We start from the raw sequence: 27,080 nt of genomic DNA on the forward strand, positions 1-27,080 counted from the left end.
GGGGCGGGGCGGGGCGGGGCGGGGGCGGGGCCGCGGCTGCGGCTGCGGCTGCGGGGCGGTGGGGGCCGCGTCACGGCGGCGGCGGGCGGGGGTCGGGGTCCTGAGGGGGCTCGGGGACCGGGAGGAAGGGTCCTGAGGGGGATCGGGGACCGGGAGGAAGGGTCCTGAGGGGGCTCGGGGACCGGGAGGAAGGGCCCTGAGGGGGATCGGGGACCGGGAGGAAGGGTCCTGAGGGGGCTCGGGGACCGGGAGGAAGGGTCCTGAGGGGGATCGGGGACCGGGAGGAAGGGTCCTGAGGGGGATCGGGGACCCGGGGGTCGGGGTCCTGAGGGGGATCGGGGACCGGGAGGAAGGGTCCTGAGGGGGATCGGGGACCGGGAGGAAGGGTCCTGAGGGGGATCGGGGACCCGGGGGCGGGGTCCTGAGGGGGATCGGGGACTGGGAGGAAGCGTTCTGAGGGGGATCCCGGGACCGGGGTCGGGGTCCTGAGGAAATCCAGTCAGTGTTCGGGGCCAGGGGTGGAGATCCTGGGACCAGGGGTCGGCGTGCTGAGGGGTTCATGGACCGGGTCAGGGTCTGAGGAAATCCAGTCAGTGTTTGGGGACTGAGGGTGGAGGCCCTGGGACCAGGGGTCGGGTCCTGAGGGGGCTCAGAAGCCGAGAAGGGTCCTGAGGGGGATTCCGGGACCCAGTGTCAGGGTCTTGAGGGGTTCTCGGACCAGGGTTCGGGGTCCTGAGGGAAGCCGCAGACGAGGGGTCAGCGTCCTGAGGGTTTCTCAGACCGGGGGTCGGGGTCCTGAGGGGGATCCCAGGACCGGGGTTGGGGTCAAATCCAGTCAGTGTTCGCAGTCCTGAAGTGGAGTGGGGGTGGAGACCCTGGGACCAGGGGTCGGGGTTCTGAGGGGGATCTGGACTGAGGGTCGGGGTCCTGAGGGGTTCTCGGACCAGGGGTCGGGGTCCTGAGGAAATCCAGTCAGTGTTCGGATTGAGGGTGGAGATCCTGTGACCAGGGGTCGGAGTCCTAAGGGGTTCACGGGGGTCAGGGTGCTGAGGGAAGCCACGGACGAGGGGTCAGCGTCCTGAGGGGTTCTGGGACCGGGGGTCGGGGTCCCGAGGGGGATCTCGGGACCCGGGGTTGGGGTCAAATCCAGTCAGTGTTCGCGGTCCTGAAGTGGTTCAGGGACCAGGGTGGAGGTTCTGAGGGAGATCCGGGAACCGGAAGTCGGGGTCCTGAAGGAGTCCAGGGGCCAGGGACCCAGCGTCAGGATCCTAATAGGTTTCCAGGCTGGAGTTGGGGTCCCATAGTGAGCAGCGTTGAAGTCCTGACAGGCTCGTGGACCGGGGTTGGGGTCCTGAGGGAGGCTGAGGTTCGGGAATCCAGGTTGAGGTTGTGAAGCTGTTGGGGGGTCGGGGTCATAAGAGCTTTACAAATCGTGGTTGGGATCCCAAGGGCTTCCGGGTACTGAGGGCTCTGGGACCAGGGGTTTGAGGTTGGCGTTGTGAGGGGTCTGCAGACCTGGGGTCAGGGTCCTGAGGGCCCAGCGCACGGCTCCCCGAAGTGCAGGGGCGCTGAGGGGCAGGCAGGACCTGGGCAGTGCAGGCACCTTGGCGGGTGCCCGCACTGCTGTGTTCTGGCAGCCAGGGGAAGCCCTTTTTTCCATAAGGGCTATTTGGATATTTAGGGGACATACAAAATCAACTTTAAATTTAGCTTGGTAGGGGCCGGGGCTGTGGCACAGTGGTTTAAAGCCCCAGCCTGCAGCACCAGCATCCCATATTTGCACAGTTCGTGGTTATTTGAGGAGTGAACCAGCAGAATGGAAGACCTCTCTGTCTGGCTCTACCTCTCTCTGTAACTCTTTCAAATAAATAAATATTTTTTTAAGAATTAGCCTGTTACGGGCCGGCGCCGTGGCTCACTAGGCTAATCCTCCACCTTGCGGCGCCGGCACACCGGGTTCTAGTCCCGGTCGGGGCGCTGGATTCTGTCCCAGTTGCCCCTCTTCCAGGCCAGCTCTCTGCTGTGGCCCGGGAGTGCAGTGGAGGATGGCCCAAGTGTTGGGCCCTGCACCCCATGGGAGACCAGGATAAGCACCTGGCTCCTGCCATTGGATTGGCGCGGTGTGCTGGCCGCAGTGCGCCGGCCCCAGCAGCCATTGGAGGGTGAACCAACGACAAAGGAAGACCTTTCTCTCTGTGTCTCTCACTGTCCACTCTGCCTGTAAAAAAAAAAAAAAAAAATTAGCCTGTTACAGATTTACTGAATTTTGAGTCCTGGCCACAGTTGCCTTGGCAAGGCCAGACCAAGTGATTTTGCAGGCCATGTAAGGCCTCCTGGGATACTGGATCGGAACACCCCACTGAGATTCAGGTAACCCAGAGACGCCACTGAAGAGACCCAGGGAAGGCCAGGACAGAGCAGCTCAGGGGCCTGCATTCAATTCCCCAGCTGGCTGCTTCCACTCCAGCCTTTATTTTTTTTTTTTAACTTTAAGATTCAGTGGTTTCCTGACAGTTTGCATTTTGAGAGTGAGTCCACCATGGTTTGAGATGAGGGAGAGGCCTAGTGGTGCCTCAGTTTCCCCTGAGGGTCTGTGACATATGCATGGCAATGAAGGAGCCCCTGTAGGTTGAAGAGCCTCAACAGTAAGACGCCAGCCCTTCCCCCTTGCTTAGACAAAGGGGCAGCCCACAGCTCCTGGTGCTCTACCCAGAGCCTCACTGGATTTGTCAGCCTTGTTCCCGCAGGGTCCTAGTGGGGCCACAGCCCCCCAGAAAGCCTTTTCTGGCCACAGCTTGGGACCTGATTGCACTCCACGTGAGGGCTGAGTAGTGAAGACTTGGAGACGGAATAGGACCAATCCAAGAGCACCCAGCAGTCGGTCCTGAACAAGGGCCCACCTTGAAGCTGCTGCTTCCTCTGGCCATACCCTTGAGCTGCCGTAGGATCAGGCCCCACCTGGGGGTCCCAACCACACCTGCTGCACCAGAGCCAGGAGCTCTGAGAGACCCGGAAGAAGCTCCTGGCTCCTGGCTTCGGATTGGCACAGCTGGGGGAGTGAACCAATGGAAGGAAGACCTCTCTCTGTCTCTCTCTCACTGTCTATAACTCCACCTCTCAAATAAACAAAATCTTAAAATATATATATATAACCTCCGTTCCATGAATGGATGTCTCCTTATCTGAGTCCAAACTCGCCAGGGCAGCCAGCAGAGGCCGCGTCCTTCCCTCCTCACACGGGGACTGGACACAAACCAAGAAGCTGGAGGAACTCCCATGGCAGGGCAGAGGCAAGACACAGTCTCGTGAAAGAGATGAGAAGACGAAACTCTTCCCAGAACAGGAAATGGGCCACGGCTTCACAAATGTGCTCAGGTGCAGAAAGTCACTCGTGGAGGCACGCCAGGTGACACTCCGGGATCCTGAGAGCGAAGAGGCCGGCTCCGAGGCCCTTCTTCAGACTTCGTCAGCCTGAACCTGCAGAAGATTGTCAACATCGATAGCAAATTGAACCCAGAAGTCCTACACAGTGAAAGTATCATTCGAGGGAGACAGCCAAATAAAGCTGTCTTCACAGCCTGTCAACATCCACAAAGTCTTTAAAAAGTGCTAAAGGTACTAGCAAAATGAAAAGTGACTGCAAGAGTGAGACGCGGACCCCAGCGAAGAAACCAGTTTGAGAAAATCCCAGGTAAACTTGACATAAGCCAGGTAGGAGTCTTGTATTGTCTCACTAGAGGACTTTAGGATCAGCTTTTTAAACAGCTTTAAAATACTGGGGTAAGCATTGCAGCACCGCAGGTTAAGCTGCTGTTTGGAACACCGCATTTCATATCGCAGTGCCTGGTTTAACGCCCAGCTACTCCATTCTTCCAATCCAGCTTACTAATGTGCGCTCTGGAAGGCAGTACATGATGGCCCGAGTGCTTGGGTCTCTTGCACACTATCTATGGGAGACGCACAGGGACTCCCTGGCTCCTGCCTCTGCCTGTCCTAGCTCCAGCTATTGTGGGCATCTGGGGAGTGAACCAGCAGGTGGAACATCAATCTCTATCTCTCTCTGCCTTTCAAATAAATCTCTTCAAAATTTTTTAGAGGTATTTATTTGAAAGGCAGATTTACAGAAAAAGGGGAGAAGAGAGAGAGATTGGTCTTCCATCTGCTGTTTCACTCCCCAAATGGCTGCAAAGGCCAAGGTTGCACCAGGCCAAAGCCAGGAGCCAGGAGCTTCTCCCGGGTCTCCCACGTGGGCGCAGGGTCCCAAGCACTTGGGCCATCCTCCACTGCTTTCTTAGGCACATCAGCAGGGAGCTGGATTGGAAGTAGAGCAGCTGGGACTCCAACCAGCAGCCATATGGGCAGCACTGCACGCCATGGCTAAACCCACTATGCCACAGCCCCAGTTCCATAACCTTCCTTTTAAAAGATTTATTTTATTTGGAGAGAGAGGGAGGTATCTTCCATCCGCTGCTTCACTCCCTAAATGGCTGCAATGACTGGGGCTGGTCCAGGCCAAAACCAGTAGCCCCGAGCTCCATCCAGGTCTCCCACATGGGTGCAGGGGCCCAAGGACTTGAGCCATCCTCCACTGCTTTGCTAGGCACTTTAGCAGGGAACCGGATCAGAAGCCGAACAGCCAAGACTCAAACTGGTGTTCCTACGGGAAGCCAGGCTCCCAGGTGCTGGCCTATCCCACTGTACCACACCAGCTGCAATAACTCTTTTTAGACGTTTAAAATGTTAAAGCTATCTAGTTTCCACTAGAATAATAATCAAAGTAGGATTTACAAGTTTAAAAAAGATTTATTTGTTTATTTATTTATTTATTTGAAAAGCAGAGTGTTAGAGAGGCAGAGGCAGAGAGAGAGAGAGAGAGAGAGAGGTCTTCCATCCACTGCTTCACTCCCCAAATGGCCACAACAGCCAGGGCTGGGCCAGACCAAAACTGGGAGCCAGGATCTTCATCCAGGTCTCCCCCAGTGTGTGCAGGGACCCAAGTACTTGGGCCATCATCTGCTGCTTTCCCAGGCACATTAGCAGGGAGCCGGATAGGAAGGGGAGCAGCCGGGACTTGAACCAGTGCCTGTATGGGATGCTGGCAGTGCAGGTGGCAGCTTTACTTGGTGTGCCACAGTGCCGGCCCCAGGATTTACAACTGTCAACACAACTGAAGAAAGTGACAGCACAAACAAAAGAAAAAGACAAAGGCATAATAAAGAGCATGAGACATGAGGCCAGAGTTGTAGCTCGGTGGGTGAAGCTGTTGCCTGCAACTCCAGCATCCCTCATGGGCACCGGTTCAAGTCCCAGCTGCTCCACTTCTGATCCGGCTCCCTGCTATGGCCTGGGAAAAGCAGCAGAAGATGGCCCAAGTGTTTGGGCCCCTGTACCCAGGTGGGAGACCTGGAAAAAGCTTCAGCCTGGCCCAGCACTGCCGTTGCAATCATCTGGGGAGTGAACCAGTGAATGGAAGATCGCCCTCTCTCCCTCTCTCTCTCTGTAATTGACTTTCAAATAAATAAATCTCAATTTAAAAAGATATGAGAAGGCAGGAAACAGCTCATCAGATAAATGTGATTAAATTCATCTAGAAAGCTGTGGTTCTCAGACTGGAATATAAATACTGTCGTGTCTTAGCCGGCGCCGTGGCTCAATAGGCTAATCCTCCACCTTGCGGCGCCGGCACACCGGGTTCTAGTCCCGGTTGGGGCGCCGGATTCTGTCCCGGTTGCCCCTCTTCCAGGCCAGCTCTCTGCTATGGCCAGGGAGTGCAGTGGAGGATGGCCCAGGTGCTTGGGCCCTGCACCCCATGGGAGACCAGGAAAAGCACCTGTCTCCTGGCTCCTGCCAGGATCAGCGCGGTGCGCCGGCTGCAGCGGCGGCCATTGGAGGGTGAACCAACGGCAAAGGAAGACCTTTCTCTCTGTCTCTCTCTCTCACTGTCCACTCTGCCTGTCAAAAAAAAAAAAAAAAAAAAAAAAAAAATACTGTCGTGTCCTGCATAACGACATTTCTGTCGACCACAGACTGAACATATCATGGGATCCCATAAGATTAGAAGGGAGCAGAAAAACTAACTCCGTAGTGACATCATAGCCACCGCAGCACAACACATTCCTCCCGTGTTTGTGGTGATGTTGGTGCAAACAAACCTGCTCTGCCGGTCATACAAAAACATAACACATACAATCACGTACACCACTTCATGATCAGTGACTGTGTCACGGCTTTATACACCTACCACACTATCTATCATCATTTTAAAGCATATACCTACTTATACAAAAACAAGCTCACTGTGTTTGAGATGCCCACATACCACATTAGAGTACCCAGGTTCAATACCCAGCTCCAGCTCATGACCCACTTCCTGCCAGTGCAGCCCCTGGAGGATGCAAGGATGTCTCAGGTAGCTGAGTCCCTGCCCCTCGTGGGAGACCTGGGTTGAGCTCCCAGCTCCTGGCTCCAGCTCTGAACCAGCCCCATGTACTGTATGCATTTGGGAAGTGGGCCAGCAGGTCAGCTGTCTCTTTCTGGCTGCCTTGTTGTGCGTGGGGGGGGGGGAACCCCTGTAAAACAGCATCATATATTTCATGATTGCATCCAGATGCCTTGTTTAGTGACTGACCTACATCTAGGTGTGTGAAAGTACAATCTGTGATGGCTTGCATTCTCAGACTGTACCTTGCAAAGCATCAATACCCAGGACACATAATGAATCCTTTCAAAACCATTAGGAACAGCCAAGACAACCGCATGATGGGCAGAACCCAACATCAGCAGAGAAACCAGTATCATCACCAGGCCCCTTGCAGAGAAGAATGTGGAAAAGACCAATAATCTGAATAGTTACTTTGGAAATTAAACCACCCAAGTAGGCACAGGCGGTAAAGTCTGACAACACCCAGTGATGGCCAGATGAAGGAGCAGTTGAAACACATCCCTGCTGATGAGAACGTCAAGGGCGCCATTGTCTTGGTGAACGGCGTGGCAGTGCTCAGTGAGGTTAGCTTTGTGCACTGGCTACCCATACCTGCATAGCACACCACCCCCAAACTGTAGCTTCAAACAGCAGTTGTCCCTTTGGCCCTTGGACCTGCTATTAGGACAGGATTCAGGGGCATGGCTAGTCTGCTCCAAGCAGCGCCAACAAGATACCTCCACGGGGACTGAGTGATCCACTTCTCAAGACAGCGCACCCACTCGACTGGTAACTTAGTTCAGACTGTGGACTGAGAGCCTTGGGGGTCTTTCTCGTGAAGTGGCGGCCAAGTTCTAAAAGCAAGAATCCCAAGAGAACCAGGTGGGACCTGTACCACCACTCATATCGTAGCCCCAGCAGTCACATTAGTGTCACTTCTGACCTAGTGACTGGCATGTCCGGATTCATGAAATGCGGATGCAGATCCTACCTTTTGGAGTAAGGAGTGTCAAAGTCGCACTTTAGGAGGAGCGTGTTGTATGGGAGCAGTTGTGGCCACTTCAGGGAGATGCAAGCCAGCGCAGTGCGCATACTGCCCGCCGCAGGGCTGAGTCCATATATGTCCCTAAGTGCGTCTGTGCCGGGGCGTCTGCTGGAGAAACTCGCACTTATTCATTTGAAGACCTGTGCGTTCAAAGAGGCAGTTTTAAACATCAGAAATACTGGGGGAAAGCCTCAAATATCCATGGACAATAAAATGGGTAAAGTGAGTTATTTCCATACAATGGAAAGCACACAGCAATAAAAAGTAGTTGTATCGACTGAATTGCATCAGCCATCTTTTAAAAAAATTCATACATTTTTAAGATTTATTTATTTTATTTGAAAGAGTTATATATAGAGAGGAAGAGAGAGAGAGATCTTCCATCTGCTGGTTCACTCCCCAGATGGCTGCAATGGCCAGAGCTAAGCCAGTCCAAAGCCAGGAGCCAGGAGCCTCTTCTGGGCGTAGAGACCCAAGCAATTGGGGCATCTTCCTCTGCATTCCCAGGCACATTAGCCTGGAGCTGGGTTGGAAGTGGAGGTGGGACTTGATCCCAGGCACCACAATATGGGATGAAGGAGTCCAAGTGGCAGCTTAACCCTCTGTGCCACAAAGCTAGGCCCTGCATCAGTCATCCGGCTGAATCTCAAACACAAAATGCTGAATGCAAGAAGACTATAAAGTGTGACTGCATTTACACTCAGGAGAGATCTAGGAAATGTAGAATTTAAGTGCACATGTCCCTGTATCTTTTCCCAAATCTCTTAATTCATACTGATACCTCCAGTCCAATCAAACATGGGACAGTCTACCCTCCCCCCTTTTTATTTTAAGATTTATTTATTTATTTGAAAGACGAGTTAGAGAGAGATCAATTGGAGCCAAGAGCCTGGAACTCCATCCGATTCTCCCACGAGGGTGCAGGGCCCCTAGCACTTGGGCCACCTTCCAACACATTAGGGAGCTGGATCCAAAGGGGAGCAGCCAGGGTTCGAACCAGCGCTCATGTGGGATGCCGGTGTGCGGCAGTGGCTTAACCTGCTGGGACACACAACACGGCCCCTCCTCCCCTCGTTCTATACTTGTAACTATAAACAGTGAGACGCATCAAGGAATTCACTCGGCGTAATCCCCCTGCATGTTATCATCTCTGGGCTATGCAAAACAGGAGCGTGGCCCCAGACACATCATCCCTGGCCCCCCACTTATGCCCCAGTAAAAACTTGACTCCGAGGACTCACTGTCCCCTGGAACTGTCAGATCTGCTGACTGAAAGCACAGACCTAACAAGGCAAGGAGGAGGGTGTCTAAATGTCCTGCTTTCTGGAAGAAATAAGATAAAGCCGTTAGTCATCCTGGATCTACCTCTATCCTTTAATTTAGTAGAATATGCTTTCACAAGCAAATTAAATAATTTTTTAGAGATTTATTTGAGAAGCAGAGTGTCACTCTCAAAATGGCCTCAACAGCCATGGGTGGCCAGATGGAAGCCAGGAGCCAGGGGCTCCTTCCAGGTCTGCACGTGAGCGCCAGGGGCGCAAGTCCTTAGTGCATTTCCTGCTGCTTCCCAGGGACGCTGGCCGCAAGGTGGGCTGGAAGCAGACTATCCAGGACTCAAGCAGGCGCCCTGCTAACGGGATGCCAGCATCACCAGCAGCGGCTTAGGCTGCTGTGCTACAATGCTGGCCCCAAAATACTCATTCAATAGTACTTTCCTTGCGTCAGAATTGAGGAGAAAGTTTTTCACTGACCCTGATTCTTTCTGGAAATCTATCAGCATGCCTGGTTTCGGTAGAAAGCAGCGCTGCTTTTCACCAGGATACTATCACACAAATCGTGCAACCAAGGCCTTTCATGGTGTCACACCGAGAAAACAGGTTCACGTGATTCAGCACGGCGTGCCCACCGCGAAGCAGCAGGGTTGCAGCGCGTCTTGGAACAGTGCCCACCCACCCCTCGGAAACCCAGACACCTGTGCTCTGGCGTACAGATCTCAGGTTCACAGGTCCGGAGGAAGACGCTTCCTGACAAGCCGAGGACTGTCTCAGATGCTCGCGTTCCCCAGGAACTAGAGATTCTCCCACACGCACAGTGACCGCACGCAAACCCGAGCGGGGCTGATGTGGCGTCCGAGCCTGGGAAGAGAAATCAGAGAGCACTTCAGGCACAATGGAGGCTCCCACCTGCATTCCTTTTGATGACATCTCCACGCAGAGCTGGTTTTCTGGCCTGGGTCGTTGTGAAAGGCCACGTGGCTTAGATAAGCAGCCAAACAAGGAGGCTTGCACGTTAATTACTCTTGCTCACAGCGTCTGGCCAGATGAATCAGGTCAGAGCACAAGCAGACAACTGCCGTACCCTGTCTGTCACCACAAGGGGGAAATCTTAGGGGACATTTTCCAAACTCAGGAATGGGTAAAAAGACGACACTGTGTCCTTTCCGGGGCCAAGCCGAGTGTTGTTGAGCCAGCCCGCCGGAGGCACTGTGCGCCTACTAGCTGGCTGTTCATTATTGATTAGGACATTTTACAACTCACCAAAGGTAGACCGTATCCACAGAAAACACGCTAATCTGTGGCCACACCACCCTGAACACGCCCGATCTCGTCTGATCTTGGAGGTAAGCAGGGTTGGGCCTGGTTAGTACTTAGTACTTGGATGGCCTGATAGCAATGCCAATGAATTTTTGTCCAGTAGTGAGTGGTAGAAATTATTTCTCTCTGGTAGAAAGATCTTAGCTGGAAAAAGGTGGCAATTGTGTGGCTCCTGTGGAACATTAACCAATTTTTTTAATCTACATTAGCAAGTTCATACAAGCAAGCTTCGTTCCAGTCACTACTAATGCTTCCCTCTCTCTTTTGAGCAGGTTTCACCACCAGACCAGTTTCCTCATTAATGGTTTAAATAAATCTCTGACACAGCCTCTCTTTAGAGTTGCGTGACTCACGTTTTGAACTTTTTGAAAAGTTTGCTTTGACAGCTCCTATATCCAGCTGCCTGCTCAGCATCTTCTGGGGACGTGTGACTAGACCTCTCAGAGCTCGCACGTCTGACACACAGCTCCTAGCCTCATCCCTGAGCTTCTCCTGCCCCCTGGAAATAGGATCTTTGCAAACACGACCAGGCTAACATCGTCCTTGGGGTGGACCCTAATCTAATGACGATGTCCTTTTGAGAGGAGGGAACTTTGGACAGAGACGTGCAGAGGGACGGTGGCCATGCGCCAACGGAGACCAAGACCAGAGTGAAGTCACTGTAAACCGAGGAACCCGCGCGCCGGTGGCCTCCAGAGACGCACAAGGGCAGGAGGACGCTCCTGCAGCTTCTGGAGCCCCCACCATCACTTGGTTCCTGCCGTGCCTCAGAGCTGAGAGGCGAGAAATGCCTGTTGCTTCAAGCCACGCGGCCTGTGCTACTTTGTCAGTGACAGGACACAGATCCGCCTTCCCAGCTGACGTGCCTCCATGCTTCCCGGTGACAGGCAGACCTGACTTCTCACATCTGTAGGCGCCCCTTCAGAATGAATCCAGAACCTGCCCTGTCCCACCAGTTCCTGTTACCCCAGCCGCCTCCCAGTCACACCAATTGGCTCCAGGATTATCCCAGGATCCGATACTGCTGGCCTTCGCCACGGCGTCCCTACATTCTCCCCCTGTGGCAGCCCAAATGACCCTGCCACTCACTCCTGCATTTGGAAAACCTTCTGCCAACTCCCCTCACCCCCAAATTAAAGCCTCAACTCAACAACAAAAACAATCCAACTAAAAATGGGCACTAGGGGCCAGCGCTGTGGCATAGTGGGTAAAGCCGCCACCTGCAGGGCCAGCATCCCATATGGGCGCCGGTTCAAGTCCCAGCTGCTCCTCTTCCAATCCAGGCTCTGCTATGGCCTGGGAAAGCAGCAGAAGATGGCCCAAGTGCTTGAGCCCCTGCACCCGTGTGGGAAACCCAGAATCTCCTGGCTCCTGGCTTCAGATCGGCACAGCTCCAACAGTTGCAGCCATTTGGGGAGTGAACCAGTGGAAGGAAGACTTTTCTCTTTGTCTCTCACTTTCACTGTCTGTAACTACCTCTCAAATAAAAAATTAAAAAAAAAAAAAAAGGGCACTGGACTTGAATGAACAGCTCTCCACAGACATGGGAACAGCCAATAAGCAAGTGAAAAGATCAACATCGTCAGCCACCAGGGACGGCAGATCATCTGCCCAGCATTTCAGACTCCGAGTAAGACGCCCACATCGGGGTACCCGGGTTCAATGCCCAGTTCTGGCTCCTGACGCCGGCTTCCTGCCCACGCAGATCGTGGGGGGGCAGCAGTGAAGGCTTACATGGCCAGGTGTCTGCCCCTCACGTGGGAGACCTGGACTGGCTCCCCGGGCCAGCCCCAGCACTGTGGATGCTTGGTGAGTGAACCAGCAAACAGGAGCTCACTCTCTCGCTCTCGCTCTCTCTCTACCTTTCAAATGCATTTAAAAAATTTTTAAGCCACAGTAACATACCACTGCCAGCCCATGAAGATGGCAGGAACCACAAGTCAGATAAAAGCGTCGATGATGACACAGACACCGGGTCTCTCAGGCAGCCCTGGTGGGACCGGCCATCAGAGCAGCTGAATGGGAAACAGTCGGCAGCTCCTCGAGCTGCTGAGCAGGGAGTGACCCAGCAACTCCAGCAGGAATGTCTGCAAGGAATGAACACGTGTGTCCACACTGTGGAAGCCCGGCAGCACTGCCCACAGCGTGCAGATGAAAACAGTGAGGAACACAGCCAAGTGACGCGTCTCTAAGTGGAGTACTACTCGGCAATAAAGACGCGTGCGTGCTGATAGACACCACAGTGCTGAGGAACCTGACAACGTTCTGCAGAGTGAAAGAAGCCAGACACAAAAGCCACCAACAGGATTCCAATTACGTGACATGTCCAGGGTAGGCGAATCCAGACAGACAGAAAGCAGACTTGGGGCCTGGGCTCGGGACACGATGGCAGTGACTATTGATGGATATGGAGTTTCTCTCAGGGATAATGAAAATGTCCTAAAATTGACTGGTAAGGATTGCACAATCGGGGCCAGCGCTGTGGCATAGTGGGTAAAGCTGCCACCTGCAGCGCCAGCATCCCACATGGGCACTGGTTCAAGTCCCGGCTGCTCCACTTCCGATCCAGCTCTCTGCTGTGGCCTGGGAAAGCAGCAGAAGATGGCCCAAGTCCTTGGGCCCCTGCACCCACGTGGGAGACCTGGAGGAAGCTTCTGGCTCCTGGCTTCAGACTGGCACAGCTCCGCCCACTGAGGCCAATTGGGGAGTGAACCAGTGGGTGGAGTCTCCCTCTCATTCTCACTCTCCCTCTCCCCCTCCCCCTCCCCCTCTCCATCCTCCGTGTAACTCTTTCAAATAAATAAATATTTTAAAAAAGGATTGCACAACCCTTTGAATATTCTAAAGCCATTGAATCGCACTTTATAAGGATTTATTTATTTGAAAAGATGTGAGAGAAAGACAGACAAAGATGGACAAAGATGGGGGAGGGACCTTCCATTTGCTGGTTCACTCCCCTGAATCCCACACAGGACTGGGCCAGACCAAAGCCAGGAACCAGGAACTCAGCCTGCTCTCCCACACGGGCGGCGGCAGCTGAAGCACTGGAGCTACCACCCGCCGCCTCCCAGGAGCCGCATTGCCGGGGAGCTGGGTCAGAGCTGGACGGCGCCCAGAACTCGTCGGGGCGCTGGCGTCCCAGGCACAGCAAGTGCCCTCCTCTGCTTCTTTCTGGCCTGCGGTGCTTCTGACCAAATCCCGTCATTCCAGCTGTTACTCCATACAGCCCGCGTCTATTTCTCTACTCGTGTGTCTACTTTCAAAGATTTTCTTTGTTCGCTTTTTGTTCCAGAAGCCTAATGATGAGGTGTGTGGCACAGATTTCCTTGGGCTGATCTTAGTTGGGGTTTGCCAAACTTCTTAGATGGTTTGCCATTTGCCAGATTTGGAAGCTTCTGCCATCTGTTCCTGAAATATTTTTTTGGCCCCAGACCTTCTCCTCTCCTTAGTCTCCACTGACACAAAAGTTGGATTTTTGAAATAGCTCCTCAGGTCCCCGAGGCCATGTTCAGTTTCCTCATTCCATTTTCTCTCTATTGTTCTACTTCCTGGTTCGTAGATTCATTCTTGCGTCAGACGCATTTTATTTTGGTTTATTTTATTCTCTCCAGTCTACGATTTTTATTTGGCTCTTTGTAAAAAAAAATTGTCTCTCGCTAACATTTTCTGTTTTGTCACTTGTTTCAAGATAACTTGCGATTGGCCTTGAAGCGTTTTTGTGACGGCTGCTTTTCAACCCTCAGAAGTTTCCCAGAGTGGCCGCCTGGGGATCTCTCTTCTTACGCAAGCTACGCATTTCTGGTTCTTGGCACGGCAGGTGATTCTTAATCATTATACGGACAGCCTGCCCATTGTGTTGGGAGACACTGGATCCTCTTTCTGTTTTAGCATGCCCCCATCCTGTTGAAGTGCAGCAGCATCCCAAAACTCCATCCAGGGCTCCCACGCCGGGGTTGGGACCAAACACTTGAGCCGTCTCCCGCTACCTCCCAGGATGCATTTGGAGGAAGCTGGATGGGAAGTGGAGTAGTTGGTACTTACACCGGTGCTCCGTGTGGGATGGGACCCAAGCATACGCTCTGATACAACCCACCGTGCCACGCCTGCTCAATTTCGTTTTCAGAGTCCTTGGTTCTGTTCTGTGTTTCACTCGTCTGGTGCTACCAGGCATCTACGTAACGCTGTGGGGACAGAGGTGTTTCTCAGGCTGCCCAGAGGTGCTAGGTGGGGAGGGGCCGGCAGACTTGGTACCACTGGACGTCCCCACGGGAGCGCTTTGTGTTTCCTCCTGCTGTTAGATGGGAGAGTGGGGGAAGCAGGCCTGGCCCTTGCCATCAGCTGGAGGCCGGGGGACGCTGTTAGGTGGGAGAGTGGGGGAAGCAGGCCTGGCCCTTGTCATCAGCTGGAGGCCGGGGGACGCTGTCCCTGGCTGCCTTCCGCTGCAGACGGGAGCGGGAGAATCAGGCTGCTCTCGTGTCTGGTCAGGACCCCTGCTTTCCTCTTCCCACCACGCACAACCCTGTAACCGCCAGCTGTATCATTTCCCGGTCTTAATAATATAGATAACAACAATTTAAAAAATAATATAGATAACAGTTTATATTTAGCTAGAGGAGCAGGGAGAGGTTAGTCCATATCATATACGCCCTAACTGGAAGTCTCTAGTTTTACTTTTTATTATTATTTATGAAATTATATTTTCGATATTTTGATAGTAAGCATGTGAGCAATGTTGAATAGAGAACACAGCTGACACAACATGGCAGAGAGCAGGCGTCCCAGTGAAGAACCAGAGCCTGCGTGTATTTATAAAAACAGTTTCATTGAGACGTAATTCACATACCATATAATTCATGCACTTAAAATGTTTAATTCAGGGGCTGGCGCTGTGGCGTAGCTGGTAAAGCCACCGCCTGCAGTGCCAGCATCCCATATGGGCACCAGTTCGAGACCCGGCTGCTCCTCTTCCAATCCAGCTCTCTGCTCTGGCCTGGGAAAGCAGTAGAAGATGGCCCAAGTGGTCCCTGCACCTCGTGGGAGACCTAGAAGAAGCTCCTGGCTCCTGGCTTTGGATTGACACAGCTCCATCTGTTGTGGCCAATCAGGGAGTGAACTGTTAGATGGAAGACCCCCCCATCCCCAGTAACTCTGCCTTTCAAATAAATTAAATAAAATATTTTTTAAAAAAAGGTATAATTCAGAGACCAGCATTGTAGTGCAGTGAGTTAAGCACCTAGGACTCAGGCATCCCATATGTGCACTGGTTCAAATCCCCACTGCTCCATTTCCAATCCAGCTCCCTGCTAATGCACCTGGGAAAGCAGCGCAAGATGGCTGAGGTCCTTGGGCCCCTGCACCCACATGGGAGACCCAGATGGAGTTGCGCGCTCCTGGCTCGGGCCTGGCCCAGCCCTGACCATTGCGGCCCTTTGGGAAGTGAATCAGTAGACGGAAGATCTCAATCTCTCTCCTCCAACCCCTCACCCTCTCTGTAATTCTGCCTTTCAAATAAAGAAATATTTTATTTTTATTTTTTTTTTAATTTTTTTTTGACAGGCAGAGTGGACAGTGAGAGAGAGAGACAGAGAGAAAGGTCTTCCTTTGCCGTTGGTTCACCCTCCAATGGCCGCTGCGGCCGGCGCACTGCGCTGATCCGATGGCAGGAGCCAGGAGCCAGGTACTTATCCTGGTCTCCCATGGGGTGCAGGGCCCAAGCACTTGGGCCATCCTCCACTGCACTCCCGGGCCACAGCAGAGAGCTGGCCTGGAAGAGGGGCAACCGGGACAGAATCCAGCGCCCCGACCGGGACTAGAACCCGGTGTGCCGGCGCCGCAAGGTGGAGGAATAGCCTAGTGAGCTGTGGCGCCGGCCAAGAAATATTTTTTTAGAAAATGTGATTGATGGTGGGCATTTGGCACAGAAGTTAAGCCGCTGCTTGGGACACGGGCACCCCGTGCTGGAGCACCTGGTTAAGTCCCAGATCGCTCTGGATTCCAGCTTCCTGCTCATGCAGACCCTGGGGGCAGCAAAGGACGGCTCAAGTACCCGGGCCCTGCCACCCACGTGGAGACGCAGGCTGAGTTCCGGGCTCCTGGCTGCGGCCTGGCCCAGCCCTGGCTGCTGGGGAGAATTTGGGGTGTGAACCAGCAGAAGGAAGATCTCATGTCTGTCTGTCTGCCTCTCTCTCTCTCTCTCTCTCCCCCTCTCTCTCTGTAACTCTGCCTTTCAAACAAATAATCTTTAAAACAAATTAGCAGTAACTATAATAGTTACTACATACAATGCAATTATTTATTATATATTAAAATAAAAAACACACTTCAGAGAAAAGGAATTGACTAGGGATAGAGAGGAACATTACATACGATGACAGGATCAATTTACTTGGAGGACGTAACAATCCTAATGTGCATATGCCAAAATAAAAGTATATAAATAAAAAATGATAGAGCTGAAAGGAGAAATAGAGAAATAGAGAATTCTGGTTGAGGACTTACAGGCCCCACAGCTGACAACTGATAGGCAGAATGTCAACAAAGATACAGAACTCAACACCATCACCCACGGGATATAAACATGTATAGAACATGCTAGGTGCCAGTGCTGTGGCTTAGCAGGTTAAGCCGCTGCCCGTGGCTCCAGAATCCCATATGGCCACCAGTCAGAGTCCTGCTGCTCCACTTCCAATCCAGTTCCCTGCTAATGGCCTGGGCAAGCAGCAGAGGACGGCCCAAGTGCTTGGGCCCCTGCACCCCCCGGGAGACCCGGATGAAGCTCCTGGCTCCTGCCTTTGACCTGGCCCAGCCCTGGCCATGGCAGCCACTGGGGCGTGAATCAGTGGATCGTGCTCTCTCTCTAACTCTGCCTTTCAAATAAATAAATAAATAAACCTTCTTTACAAATTTAAAAATTATCTCTGCTTGCGAATGATGTGATTACCTGCATAGACTCGCCCAAGGAAGCTACCTATAAGACTCCTAGAACTAAGGAGCTCGGCAGGGCCTCAGGACGTAAGGTAAACTGTTACTCCTATCACTAGTAATGAACCCAAACACTGAGATGTGAAATACAACATCATTTACACGGTTTAAAATAAAACGAAACTACAGATGTAAATCTAACAGAGCATATGAACAACAAGTATGCTGGGAGCTATAAAATGCTTATGAAAGAAATCAAAATGCAAACGAATCGGGAGGCACACTCTGCTCACGGACAGGAGACCCAACAGTAAACATCCCTCTCTTCTACAAGTTGACGTAAGAGGTTTTTTGCTTTTGAGAAGGAGAAAGAGAGAGAGAGAGAGAGAGAGAAAGCCCACCTGCTGGTTTACTCTCCAAAGGCCTACAATGCCGGGATTGGGCCAAACCAAAACCAGGCTCCAGGGCTCCATCCAGGTCTCCCATATGAGTGGCAGGAACCCATCACCACTGCCTGCTAGACCCTGCATTAACATCCACCTTTTTTTTTTTTTTTTTTGACAGGCAGAGTTAGAGAGAGAGACAGACAGAGACAGAGAGAAAGGTCTTCCTTCCGTTGGTTCACCCCCCAAATGGCCGCTACAGCCGGAGCTGCGCTGATCCGAAGCCACGGGCCAGGTGCTTCCTCCTGGTCTCCCATGGGGTGCAGGGCCCAAGCACCTGGCCATCCTCCACTGCACTTCCAGGCCACAGCAGAGAGCATTACAGGAAGAGGAGCAACTGGGACAGAATCTGGTGCCCCGACCTGGACTAGAACCCGGGGTGCCGGTGCCGCAGGCGAAGGATTAGCCAAGTGAGCCGCAGCGCTGGCCCAACATCCACTCTTTTTTTTTTTTTTTTTTTAATTTTTTTTGACAGGCAGAGTGGACAGTGAGAGAGAGAGACAGAGAGAAAGGTCTTCCTTTGCCGTTGGTTCACCCTCCAATGGCCGCCACGGCCGGCGTGCTGCGACCGGCGCACCGCGCTGATCCAATGGCAGGAGCCAGGAGCCAGGTGCTTTTCCTGGTCTCCCATGGGGTGCAGGGCCCAAGCACTTGGGCCATCCTCCACTGCACTCCCTGGCCACAGCAGAGGGCTGGCCTGGAAGAGGGGCAACTGGGACAGAATCCGGCGCCCCAACCAGGACTAGAACCCGGTGTGCCGGCGCCGCTAGGCGGAGGATTAGCCTAGTGAGCCGCAGCGCCGGCCCCAACATCCACTCTTGATACATGAGTTTAACATAATTCCTGTTGAAAACGCCAGCAAGATTTTTTTAATGTAGATATAAAGAAAGATTATTCTGAAATTCGTATGTAATAGCAAAGGAACTATGATGGCTAACACATTTGTAAAAAGGAGGATCAAAGCAGGACGAGCCATTCTGCCTGGTTTGTTACGATAACCAACACCGTGTGCTGTCAGAGGGACAGACACGCAGGCCAAGGACAGAGCGGAGAACCCAGGAAAAGAGCTGCGCAAACACGTCCCACTCCGACAAGCAAAAGCATTTCTAGGGACAAAGGTCAGCCTTTTCTTTCTCCTTGTTCTCCAAGACTTTTTTATCTGCAAGGCACAGTGACAGAGAGGGAACGACAAAGAGATTGTGCGTCCTGCGGCTCACTCCCCACACGTCCACCACACCCGGGACTGACCCACACTGAAGCCAGGGACCAGGAGCTCTGAGTGGCAGGGTGTGTGTACTGGGCCTGCTTTTGTCGCCTTCTCAAGCGCATCAGCAGGAACCCGGGTGGGAAGCAGAGCAGCTGGGACTCACAGCAACACTCCAACATGGGACGCCAGCACCACCAACAGTGGTCTAAGCACTGTGTCCCAGATCATTGACTGAAATGTAAAACCATAAAACCCTTATGGAAAAAAACAGAAACTCTCTGGGACCTAGAACTAGGCAAAAAGTTCTTGGGCCTGACACCAAAAGTGTGAGCCATCAAGAAACTGGTAAACAGGACCTCTCGCTCGCTCGGCTCAGAGGACGAAGACGAGCTACCGCTGGGAGAAAATGTGCAGAAGAGCCACCGGGCAGAGGCGGCGGCCAGAACACATGGAGCTGCCGAAACTCGACAGGAAAGAGTGGGGGCAACCTGAAACCCAGCAGAAGTGAAGAAATGCTTCAGCGAAGAGCATGAGCAGATTAGCCCCTGCAGAGATGCTGGGTGTTGTGAGCCATCAAGGAAATGCAAACTATCACCCCGCGAAAATGTCAAGCCTGTGGGCGGCTGCGTCGCCCAGCAGCTGCAATGTCTGATGAGAAGCTTCTGTCCCAGCTCAGAGCTCTTGGGCTCAGCTCAGGGCCAGCTCCTGACTTCAGCTTCCTGCTGATGCAGAGCCTGGCAGGCACTGATGGCTTCAGGAACCGGGTTCTGGCATTGTGAGTTAGCCACCGCCTGCAGCACCAGCATCTTGCATGGGCGCTGGTTCAAGTCCTGGCTGCTCCACTTCCGATCCAGCTCCCTGCTGATGCACCTGGGAAGGCAGCAGGAGGCGGCCCGAGTGCTTGGGCCCCTGCGCCCGCGTGGGAGACCTGGATGAAGCTCCTGGCTTTGGCCTGGCCAAGCCTCAGTGGATGAGGCCATTTGGGGAGTGATCCAGGGGATCAAAGATTCTCTGTCTCTTCCTCTCTCTGTAACTCTGCCTTTCAAATAAAATACATAAATCTTTTTAAAAAAAGAAAGAAACTGGGATCCTGCCATGTGGCTTTGACCCAGCCCAGCCCGGCTGTTGCAGGCATCTGGGGAATGAGCCAACAGAGAAGAGCTCTGTCTCTGTGAAACCAATGATTAAGGGAAAAAAAAACAGGTAAAAAGTCGTGGCAACACACTGGCAAAGACGTGGAGAAACCGGATTACTCACACATTGCTGGCAGGAATGTAAAATGGTACGGCCACTTTGGAAAACAATTTGGCGGTTTCTTCAAAAACTGAACTTGCAGCTATCACGTGACCCGGCAGGCAGCTGAGCGCCCGCTCACTCAGCCAGGAGAGGTCTTTTGTTCCCATCAACATGCGCACACAAATGTTGACAGCAAAGACCAAAACTGGACTCCTCCCAGATGCCCTTCAGTGGTCAAACCACGATGCACCGTCCACGCAGGGCACATGGAAACACACCACTGAGGGAGACCCAGCAGTGGGCCCGGCTCGGAGCTCCACAATGAGCAGAAATAATCATAATCGAAGGTGACCATGTCACTCCGTTCATGTAACTTTCGGAGGACAAATCCATGCAAACCGACGCTGAGATGTGGGCGGGGCAGGAGGGGTGGGCGTGACTGTAACAGGACAAGATGAGCTCCTGCCTGGTACTGGATCTCTTCAGTGTCTGTGGGTGCAGGAGGCTCCTGGCGGGACAAAACTGGATGGGATTTAATAGACACAGACAGATGTGTGCAAGTAAAACGGGAAATCCAGTAAGATCGATGGGTTGTATCAACGCTTGTACACTGGATGTGATTTCATTTTGGTAAGATTTATTTACTTATTTGAAAGTCAGAATTACAGATAGAGAGGGAGAGACAGAGAGAGGTCTTTCATCTGCTAGTTCACTCCCCAAATGGCTGTAACAGCCCAGCTGGGTCAGGCCAAAACCAGGAGCCCGGAGATTCATCCAGGTCTCCCATGCGGGTGCAGGGGCCCAAGCACTTGGGCCATCTTCCACTGCTTTCCCAGGCCAGAGCAGAGAGCTGGATCAGAAGTGGAGCAGCCGGGCCTCAAACCGGCGCCCCTAAGGGATGCCAGCACTGCACTGCAGACAGCAGTTTAATCTGCTACGCCACAGCGCCAGTCCTGGGCATGATATTCTACCAGTTTTGCAAAATGCCATCGACTGGGAAAACCGAACAGAGTGTACTACACACCTGTATTCTTTCCTAGGACTGTACCTCAGTCTGCAATTACCTCAACAGCATTTTCAGAGACGTTCCAGAAGGTCTATGAAGAAACAGCTGTTGTGCTCTCCTAAGAACGGCGTCTGGCAGGGAGACGGACACATCTCAGACCCTCGCCGTGCCGCGTGGGTAATAGTCTGGGTGGCCCCTGGAGCCCCACCTGTCAAAGGCCAATCTGCTGGATCGGCTCAGAGGACTTGAAGAGACACTGGCTCGTTTACCAGACCGTTATTAGGCACGGAAAGGGTTCACCCAACAGCTGGCCGGGGGCTGCCGACCGCAGCTCCGCCTCGCGGGGTCGGGTGCCCACGGATGCCCTCGCCACGACCTCGACTCGCAGGGGCTCTCACCGAGGTTTCAGGACACGGGCGTCACTGATCATCAACCCTGCCTCCAGCTGCCCCCCACTCCCAGGAGGTGGGGCTAAAAGCTCCACGCCCGTCACCACTTGGTCTTCCAGTGGCCAGCACCCCCAGCCTGGGGCCACCAGGAGCCCACCGGGAGGCCCGCACGGCACGGAAGATGCTGCCATCACCCAGGAGATTCCAAGGGATTCGCAGCTCTGCAGCAGGAGCCAGAGACAGCGAAGAAATACGTTTCCTGCTACGTCATGCGCCGTGGGCCGTGGGGGTGTGTGCTGGGCCCCGCCGGTCGGCGTCGGCAGCCGCCGTCAGCCAGGGGAGGTCCGGGGAACGCTGCTGGTGAGAGCTCCGGGCGGGAGGCAGGCGCTGGCCGCGGGTGAAGACAACCACAGCCCATGCTGCAACACCCGGCTCTGGTCAGCTTGGGCTCCTGACTCCAGCTTCTGCTGACGGGAACCCCGGGAGGGAAGTGGGTTCCTGTCACCCACGGGGGAGAGCCGCGCTGGGGTCCACGCTCCCGGCTTCAGCCCTGCCCACTGGCCACCGAAGGCATCTGGGGAGCGGGCCAGCAGACGGGAGTTTTCTGTCTCTCTCTTAAATACAAATTTAAAAACAAAATCAGATTAGGAAAGAGGACAAAGTCTTTTTTCATTTTCTTAAATTTAAGAGTTTGTATTTAAAACCTGCCCATGGTACACCCGCCACTGGAAGTTCTCTTCCCACCACCTCCACCTCTGCTGAGGTACCCACCACTGCCAGGCAGCGCCCACGAGACCTCCTGGGGCCCCTGGGTCATCGCTGCGGCTGCAGCTGGCTGCCTCACTGCCTCCACACCTCCGCCCCCAGGGAGGGGCCCCACTGCCGCTGGGCCCCGGCTCTTCCTCTTACCTCCCCCCCTTCTGGCTTAGGAAAGCTGGGGGCTGAGCAGTTGCAGACTCCGGCTCCCCTCCCATGCCTGCACCAGGGCCATGCTGGGTTCTGGCACAGGTGGCTCCTCCCTCACACAGAGCAGCCGTGCTACCCTCAGCCCATTTCTCAGACAGGGAAATAGAGGCAGTGCGTGGACCCAGGTTGTGAACTAGGACCCCTCCATCAGGGGTTAGCAGTTAGGGCCAGGGTCCCCATACCTGGCCAGTTTCAGGCTTGGTCAGCCCCCCAGGCTGGTGGTGTGGTGACATCAGTCCCACTCCCCTCCTGACACGGTGACCATCGGGTGCTCCGGAGGTCCCAGGAGCGCAGGGGCAGCCTTCCCTGACCGTCTGTCGGCCCTTCCAGCTGCCAGGAAGGGGGGAGGCCCTCCAGTGCACGCGAGCGAAGCAGGGCGCCAGGGCTCTCCAGCCTCTCCAGCCTGAGGGCACAAAGCAACTGTGGAACCGGGCGCTTCCTCTCCACTGACTTCTGGGAAGTAGCAGCCTCCTCCCCAGGGGCTGGGGAGGTGCTGAGAAGGCGGGACACCCCCTGGGAGCTGACTCAGGCCGGGGCTGTGGGCGGCCCGGTCAGGACAGCACAGCGCCAGCCCCCAACAGGTGGGAGCCCCCAGCCTGCTCTGCCAGCATCTCACCTGGAGTCATACATCACAGCCACTTCAGGTCTTTAAATTGCTGCAACCAGAGCTGGTGCTGTGGCATAGCGGGGAGGGCTGCCGCCTGCAGTGTCCCCATCCCAAATGGGCGCCGGTTTGAGGCCCAGCTGCTCCACTTCCGATCCAGCTCTCTGCTCTGGCCTGGGAAAGCAGTGGAAAATGGCTCAAGTCCTTGGGCCCTGCACCTGCGTGGGAGACCCAGAGGAAGCTCCTGGCTCCTGATCAGCACAGCTCCAGCCATTGTGGCCATTTGGGGACTGCATGGAAGACCTCTCCCCCTGCCTCTCTGTAACACTCCATCTCAAATAAATAAATTTAAAAAAAAATTTAAAATAAGTGTTGCAACCCTGTCTTTAGACAACACCAGGGAGGGGCAGCATTAGGGTTAGGGTCAGCCAGGCTCCTCCCAGCCAGCCCACACTAAGCTCAGAACAGGGCCATCTAGGCTGCATGGGTCTCAGCACTGCTGGGGTAGCCAGCAAGAGGGGTCTCCACGGGCCTAAGGAGACCGCACGGAGCTGGGCTGGGGTGGGGGGACTGTGCCTGCCCTGAGGAGGTGGCACGGAGCTGGGCTCGGGTGGGGGGACTGTGCCTGCCCTGAGGTGACCGCACGGAGCTGGACTCGGGTCGGGGGACTGTGCCTGCCTCATCCTCTCTGCTTCCTGGGGGTGCGTGGTAGGAGGGGTGGCAGCCAGGCAGTGAAAGGAAGCAAGTGGGGGCCTCGAGTGGGACGTGGGACATCCTGGCCACAGCGCCTTAGCCTCAGGGATCCTCCCTCCCCTAGGTCCAGCCGCCCAAAGCCAGGACAGTCACACCCCCTATACCACCACATCTGTGTCCCCACCCTGGCTGGGGACCTACAAGACAATGGGACCCCCGGCTCCCTGTGATCCTTTCCTCCATGCCCTCATCACTCCAATGCCCCTGCTCACCAGGGGGCCAGGGTGGGCCCAGGGCCCCGGCCCTGGGCCGCGGAGGGAAGACGAGCCCCGCGGTGCCCCCTGGGCCGCCCCTGGCCCCGCACCCCCTTCCCAGGCTCCCACCACACCTGGCCCGAGAAAAGCTGAGCCCCCCTCCCCCCGGGGGGGGCAGGGATGCGGCCCCTGCACACGCTGCCTCCCGGCCGTGTCCTCCTCGGTCCACTGGTCCACACCTCCAGGAGCCCGGGGGGACTTTCTCCTGGGGCGCTGCCCTCGGGGGCGAATCCCTCACGCGAGGGGTGGTGTTTGCGGCTGAGAGGTCCCGGTCACCCACAGTGACCGTCGCCTCTGGGAGACTCCTCCCGGCCCACCAGGCGGGTGGGGAAGTGCGCTGGCGACCGACTGCAGGGGCCAGCGGTCACCAGTGTCGGAGGGATTCGGCTGCTTCCACTCGGGCCGGCACCAGCTGGGCTCATGTCCAAGGCCACACAGCTGGGGGCGGCGACGTCCAGGTGCCTCCGGAGCCCGCCGCAGGCCGAGCCCCGCCTCGCCCCCAGGGCCAGGGCAGCCCCCTCCCGCAGGTGGGTGGGCGGCCGGCAGCGGGCAGGCCGCGGCCCCGGCTCCCCCAGCACCCACACCACCCACACCGCGATCCGTCACGGTCCCTCTCCCGCGCGCAGCCTGGGGACTGCAGGCCGACCCGGACACGCGCGGACACGCAGAGCCGGGAGCCGGCGGCGCGGCGGCAGAGTTCCCACACGGGGGCCTCGAGGGCCGCCCGGAGCGGAGGGTGTGCGACCGGGCGTGCCCGGGGCGAGCGGGCGGGGGCCGGGGCGTCGCCGCCAGCCGCCGGACGCGGCACTCCCCGCGGCGCCAGCGTGCGAACGCAGCCGTCCCGCGTCAACAGGGAGTAGTCTCGAGTTCCGCGCCAAACGCTCAGCCAGAGAAAGGCTACGCTCAGCTCCGGAAGCCGGCAGTCCAGCAGGAGCAGCCGGAAGCTCCGCGGGCCGCCGCGCCCCGCCTCCCACGCGCCCGGACCCCGCAGCCCGGCCCGGAGTGCGCCTGCGCGACCCTCCGAGCCCCTAGGCGGGGCGAACGCCCTGGACTGCGCCTGCGTAGACCGCTGCGCCCGGGGGCGGGGCAGGGACCGGCGCGTGGGACTGCGCCTGCGCGTCCCGCCGAGGCCTGGGGCGGGTGGGCGCGCGGAACTGCGTCTGCGTGGTCCTTCGGGCCCGCCCCCTCGGCGTCCCTCCGGCCCCTCCCCGAGCCGCCCGCCCGAGCGCGCCTCGGGGCGGGCCCGGCGCGCGGGAACTGCGCCTGCGTGCGGCCGCCCGCCGCCCCGCCCCCGAGCGCGCGCGCGGGGCCCTGGGAGGGGCGCAGCGTCCGGCGGCGTCGCGGGCGGCGGCGGCGGGGCCGGGGCGCGGGGAGGGGCCGCGGGGGCAGACAAAGCCGCGGCTAATGAATGGGAGCGCGTCCGCCCGCGCCGCCGTCGTCCTGCCCCGGAGCCGCGCCGCCCGAGGCCCGGCGCCCGGCTGAGGTGAGTGCGCGGCGGGGCGCGGGGCCACCTCCGCCGAGCGTCCGCACGCCGGCCGGACCGCGCGGGGCCGGGAGGGGGCCGGGCCGCCGCGCCATTGTCTGCGCCGGGCGGGGGCCGGGCCGGGGTCGGGGCGCGCGCGGCCGCCGGGGCCTGACCCGCGCGCGCGGCGCGGCTGACAGCTGCCCGCGGCGCGCGGTGCTTCCGGGCCGCGGGTGCTGTTGACAAAACACGCAGCGCACGAGTTGGCGCGGGAGGGGACCCCGGGCGGCAGGTGAGCGGCGCCTCATTGTGTGCTTCCGGGCGCGCCGCCGGGGCGGGCCGGGGCTGCGTGCGCCCCCGGTCCCCGCGTCCCCGGCGCCGGCTCCCGGGAAAAGGGAAGTGGCGTGCCCGGAGCTGCCCGCGGTCACCTCGAGCGCCGTCCCGAGCCCCGAGCCGCTCCGGCGAGGGCGGGGGCCGCGCTGGGCTCCGCAGGGCGCGAGGGTTTGGTTGGGGCCCCGCAGGCTGCGCCGGTGCGCGGGAGGGTCCCAGGGGCCGGCCGCTCCCTGCCCGCACGCCCCGCACGCCCCGCGCGCGCGCCCGGGGTTCCCACGCCGCTGGTACCTGTGCCCTGCGCTCTCCTAGGAGAGGGTTTGCACAGGCTCAGGGAGACCCCGGGTCTTCAGAAAGTTGCAGAGAACACCCCCTCCTGCGCGGAAGGCAGCCAAGACTTTATTTAGGTTTGTGATTAAAAAAAAAAAAACACATTTATTTATACTTGAAAAGCAGAGTTTACAGAGAGAGGGAGAGACAGGTTTTCCATCCTTTGGTCCACTCCCCAGGTGGCCCCGGGTGGGCCGGTCAGAAGCGGGGAGCCAGGAGCTGCATCCAGGTCTCCCACGTGGGTGCAGACCAAGCATTGGGCATCTTCCACTGCCTTCCCAGGCCACAGCAGGGAGCTGGGTCGGAAGTGGAGCTGCCCGGTCTGGGTCCAGCACCCACGTGGGGCGCCCGCATCACTGAGGCGGCCTTACCCCTGCGCCACAGCGCCGGCCCCGCAGCTAAGATTTTTAGTCCACTTGACAGTGAATTCCGGCTTACCCCGGATGATGGTGTTTTGCGTGTGAAAACTCCCAGACACCGTGGAGAAAGCTTCAGGTGAATTCTCAAGGGAGCTGGTTGGCTTCTGTGTTTTTGGCAAGGACTGATGGGGTGTTGGTGCGGCTGTGCCTGTGTGTCCAGATCCTGGTGGGCCTGGGGCTGAAGACAGTGGTGACCAGGGCCCCTGCCTCCCTGCTCTCCGTTTTGCATCTGCGTCGTTTGTTTCTCTTTGGCCTGACTTTGCTTCTGGTCTGATTTCCTTCTCTGTGTGCTGGGTGACGGGAGCCCTGAGCAGCTCAGAGGGCCAGGGTCTGTCGCCCCTTTTCCCAGGGCATTATTGAAACTCAGGAGCTGAGGGAATCCATTGTTATTTACATGTTGTGTTTCACCAAGGGTCAGCGACTTGATCAGGCTTTGTCCCCGGCCTTTCAGCCTTGGCCTCTGCGGGCATCTCCTGGGCCCAGCGTCCATGCCCTTCCCTCCCATGCTGCTGGCCACCTTGGCCTTCTTCACCTGGGACAGCTCACATCACGTCCTCACTGCCTGTTTGATCTGCGCTTTTGGTCACTCGGGTTCCGGGCTCCCTGTGGGTGAGGGGGGCCTGGCCGCTGTGCAGTCTCGCCCCTCTGCTCTGCCTGGCGCTGTCCCACCTGCAGGGCCTACACTGGGAGGACACAGAGG

General features: G+C 56.3%; 1 protein-coding gene and 2 long non-coding RNA genes across 8 annotated transcripts in view; 2 read left to right on the forward strand and 1 right to left on the reverse strand.

The window, feature by feature from the left end:
- Nucleotides 1–74: 74 nt before the first annotated feature.
- LOC103346635 (uncharacterized) lies at nucleotides 75–24,989 on the reverse strand. 3 transcript variants are annotated; one of them, XR_007916640.2, is made up of 8 exons: nucleotides 22,845–24,988; nucleotides 22,411–22,631; nucleotides 20,932–21,876; nucleotides 9,439–15,148; nucleotides 7,413–7,606; nucleotides 3,154–3,477; nucleotides 2,095–2,218; nucleotides 1,277–1,395 (listed from the first exon to the last, which is right to left on the reverse strand). It is a non-coding gene; the product is annotated as an uncharacterized lncRNA (long non-coding RNA). The 3 variants fall into 3 exon arrangements; XR_007916639.2 differs by having other exon boundaries at nucleotides 75–2,218; nucleotides 9,439–9,601; nucleotides 22,845–24,954; XR_011380338.1 differs by lacking the exons at nucleotides 1,277–1,395; nucleotides 2,095–2,218 and having other exon boundaries at nucleotides 2,395–3,477; nucleotides 22,845–24,989.
- LOC138844460 (uncharacterized) lies at nucleotides 9,974–20,589 on the forward strand. Its single transcript, XR_011380339.1, has 2 exons — nucleotides 9,974–10,086; nucleotides 10,333–20,589. It is a non-coding gene; the product is annotated as an uncharacterized lncRNA (long non-coding RNA).
- Nucleotides 24,990–25,139: 150 nt separating the features above from the next.
- ZBED4 (zinc finger BED-type containing 4) overlaps nucleotides 25,140–27,080 on the forward strand; it is a 37,354-nt gene continuing 35,413 nt past the window's right edge. For all 4 annotated transcript variants that reach the window (XM_070053062.1, XM_051839190.2, XM_051839187.2 and 1 more), the window contains exon 1: nucleotides 25,140–25,322. The gene's annotated coding sequence lies outside the window, so the exon portion shown is untranslated. The remainder of the gene's footprint in view (nucleotides 25,323–27,080) is intronic.

Source organism: Oryctolagus cuniculus, chromosome 11 (genome assembly GCF_964237555.1).
Source record: "Oryctolagus cuniculus chromosome 11, mOryCun1.1, whole genome shotgun sequence".
NCBI lineage: Eukaryota > Metazoa > Chordata > Mammalia > Lagomorpha > Leporidae > Oryctolagus > Oryctolagus cuniculus.